Below are 4,083 nucleotides of genomic sequence, written 5' to 3'. Positions count from 1 at the left end.
GCAATGTGCGCAAAGGAGTACCGACAGTGGCGGCTTACACACCCCTCCCTGAGGGACCATTCAGACATCTGATTATGGACTATACAGACATGATAACGCCAGTGCAGGGCAAACGATACCTCCTGGTAGTAGAGGACTGCTTTAGTCGCTGGATTGAGGCCATTCCATCTAAACACAAGAACGCGGACACAGTGATCAAGTTCCTGTGTCGCGAGGTCATTCCGAGATTTGGAATTCCCACGATATTACAAAGCGATAATGGCCGCGAGTTCATCGACAAGGTGGTTAAAGGGCTGATGCAGAAATTAGGTATAAGACAGCGCCTTTCCTGTGTCTATAGTCCCGGGTCGCAGGGGAAGGTGGAAAGGGCCAATCTGGTCATTAAAAACAAACTGTTGAAAATCTGTATGCAAACTAAGCTTAACTGGATTGATGCTTTGCCACTTGCTCTGATTAGAAGCAGCGTAAACCGCCAAACACAGCTAACACCGCATGAAATGCTTACAGGCCGCAGCATGCCAGCACCGCCATTTAGACACCTGGCTAGGGGCCCGGCATTAGATATTTTTGAGCAAGATCTGAAAAAATATCTTCAGCAAGTGACTAAAATACATGAAGCTGTGTTTCGACAGGAGCAGAGAAAGCGAAGGAGGCGGAGAAGGAAGCCACCAAACCGAGACTGATCCCTGGGGACTTGGTCTTCGTAAAGGTCCACAAGAGAAAGTGGTCATCACCCCGGAGAGAGGGCCCGTACGAGGTGATCCGATCGACTGGAACGGCAGTCCAAGTCAAAGGATCAGCGACCTGGTTCCACTTCAATCACTGCATAAAGGCCAGCGGCGATCTCTTGGGGGATACAATCGATCGCAGTTATGCAGAACCCGACATGGAGGGTCCGAGACGGCAACTGGAAGGTGCAGTGCCTGCTGATGCTCCCGCAGATGTTGGCAGCAGTGTGCGGACGGTCGGCCGGGCACAACGACGTCATTAAGAACCGTCACGGTCGACCCGTCCTTGAGGATGACGGGTTTGAGTGGGTAGGAGTCCCACGGGGTCCCGCTCAGGCTCAAGTACCAGCAGACTTTCATGACCAGGCTCAGAATCAGGCGCCCCCTTTTCCCTCCATCGAGGAAGGGGGGGAGAAGATAAGACTACAACCAAACGGGGTGTTTCCCGTAGGACCGCAAGGGCATGTTTTTGATTTTGACCATTCCCCCGTTACAGGCGGGGATACTTACCATTATACTAACGAGCATCGGGTTGTGGGGGTAGATAGGAGAGTTGAGCCTGTCCCGAACCAATCACAGGGGACAGGGGTGAGGGGAAAAAGGGAGGTCAAGGACACTGAGTCGGAAGAGGTGGGGGGACAGGATATGTCCCAGAGGACAGCCGGAACGTGGAGGGACTCAGTGGGCTCACTCTGGGCCAGGTTGAGGGGTTTGCTTCCTTCCGGGGAACAAGATGGGGGCGACTATGACTATGACGAGGAAGACCCGGAGGCTGACCCGATGTATAGGGCGGCTTTAGGGAATGAGTGGTTTAAGTGGGTCCAGTACACGAGCGCGCAGAATCAGGTAGAGGATTGTTATGTCTGCTCCAAGGCACGTCCGGATAGGCTGCTGGTGAAGGGCACGAAGTTCAGTTGGGCTCAGTGTGACAGGGACGCAGAGGCATGGGAGGGGCCCCATAATAGTCGCCCTTGGTGCGAGGCAGAGTGTTTGGGGTTTCTCGGCTCTAGTCGTTTTAAGGCGGCAGGAAACGTCACGGATTTCAAGGATGTCACTATGCGGGAACGGTGTAGGAAATTGGATGTACGTGTGCAGGGGGTTAGGGAGGGGATTAGGCACCCCGAACCTCTAGCCTCTAACAGGCGGCAGTGGGCTCGCAAGAGTCTGGGCGCACGTTAAACACACACTATAGTGCTGGGGAGAAACTGAAGGCCCTCGTGCGTAACGAGGTATGAAATAACATACCACTGTGGTACCGTCTAGTCGGCCCAGGAAACGTCGCACGTAAGTTGGTGTGGGCACTGGGTGGTACGTGGACGACAGTCCACACCTAGGAGCAGGGCGGTGCACCGGAAGGGGCACAGCTCCTGCCGTGAACAGGCAAGGCTGGCGAAAACGGTCAATATTTCCATGCCCGGAGCAAGCGGGGTGGGGACAAGACCGTCGGTTTCTAAACTGAGTGGCTGATAGGTACTACGGACAGTCAGCCGCTTGGGGTCCTGACTTGATGACGGACTATGAGGTCGCTATCGACTGGGTCGCCAGCCGGTCAGGAGAGCGTTATGACCCCTGCTTATAGTCACAGATAGCGGGACGGGGACCGTGAGTGACTGGACAGTATGGGCATAAATGCACCTGGCTCAATGTACAGTCAGGCCACAGTAACCTTACTAACCGATACAGGGTTAGTAGGCGAGTTGTGCTTCTGTGATCAGCAGGTTTGAAAAGAACCACTGGGAAGCAGAAGGATAAGGGGTGTCAATTCAGAGGAATCTGGATTGTCTCTCCTAAGGTTGGAAAGGGACCCAGCCTTAAACTGCACCTGAAGGTAAAATAAGGGGACTGCTTCCGTTCATGAGAGGAGACCTTACCGCCGGAAGTGGAGACCTGCATCTCTGTTGGGGGAGAGGGGCCGACGTCGGACAAGGCAGTCCTGAGAAAGGAGCTGGTTGTTGCGTCGTAGCGGACTGCCTAAACCTTACGGGGAGAGGTGCATCTAAGTAGGGGAAGGAGTGCATCCGAACGGGAGGAGGGTACTCTTAACTGGAAGGAGGTTAAAAGGGTCAAAGCGAGCGACGGGGTTGCCAATACCCAGAGGTGTCAAACTATGGCTGACCAAGGATTTCGAGTGCTTGCAAAAGGAGGGGACCCGGGATGTAGGGGAGGTGGCAGAGGGGCGGTGCACTACTATTTGGAGCATCACGACTAACTGTACGAAAGAAGGAAAGTGTGGACACGGGGTCGTGTTAAAGGGAGTGGATACCAACCCACGGCCTGTAGCTTGCCCTTTTCATGTCCAGGATATGGCACTGGCGGACCAATACTGGCTCTGCGGCGGTAGGAGGTTGAGGAATACACTTCCTTTAGATTGGTCAGGTAGATGTGCCCGGGTTCAGGCGATCATGCCAATGGTGGTCCTACCATTATCAGTGACGGAAGGACCTTCTGAGTCTCCTATCTCTCGAACGAAGCGTAGCTACAAGGCAGACCCAAGGGTGTATCTGGACAGCATAGGACAGCCAAGGGGCATTCCAGCCGAGTTCATGGCTAAGAATGAGATTGCGGCAGGGTTTGAGTCTATTCTGCCATGGATATCGGTCAATAAGAACACCGGGTGGATCAACTATTTGTTTTACAATCAGCAGCGGTATCTCAATTACACCGAGGAGGCGTTGGATGCAATGGGGGACCAGATGCACGCGACCAGTACGGTGGCGTGGCAGAATAGACAGGCTCTGAACTGGTTAATGGCGGAGAAGGGTGGAGTCTGTTCCATGTTTGGACAGTACTGCTGCACATTCATTCCGACGAATGTGGGGCCAGGGGGAAAGTTCTCCGAGGCCATGGCTAAGCTGAAGGATTTGAGGGAGGAATTGAGGGGGAATTCTGGCCGGAATGAAGAATGGTGGGGGAGTGGGGTGTTGGAAAGATTGGGACAGTGGGGAAGCATAGTGATGCAGACGGGGATATCCATCGGGGTGGCAGGGTTGATATTGGTTCTCCTTTTCTGTTGTGGTATGCCTCTCTTGGGTAGGCTGGTAACTTCACACGTAACGAGCCAAATGCTGATGGTGGGACAGAAAGAGATTGAGCCACAAATCGGGCCATATCCTCAGCTTTATGCTGCCTTAGAGGGAGACGAGGGGATAGAGGATTAGGGGTATGGTGAGGTAGGGACATTTTCTTTTTGTTGGTTCTTTCCTTTAAGAGTGACGGGGGATGGTCTGAGCGCAGTTTTGTTGGTTTATTCCTTTAACTAGGAATTTTAGTCTGATTTTCTAATGATCCTTCGGCATAGAGATTGCAACCATTGAAAATCATTGCATTGTTTTTTATTTTTTTTATTATTTTTTGT

This window comes from Notolepis coatsorum, assembly GCF_963971535.1.
Source record: "Notolepis coatsorum genome assembly, chromosome: 2".
Taxonomy (NCBI): Eukaryota; Metazoa; Chordata; class Actinopteri; order Aulopiformes; family Paralepididae; genus Notolepis; species Notolepis coatsorum.
The sequence above is the reverse complement of the archived record's forward strand: the minus strand, read 5'-3'. Positions refer to the sequence as shown.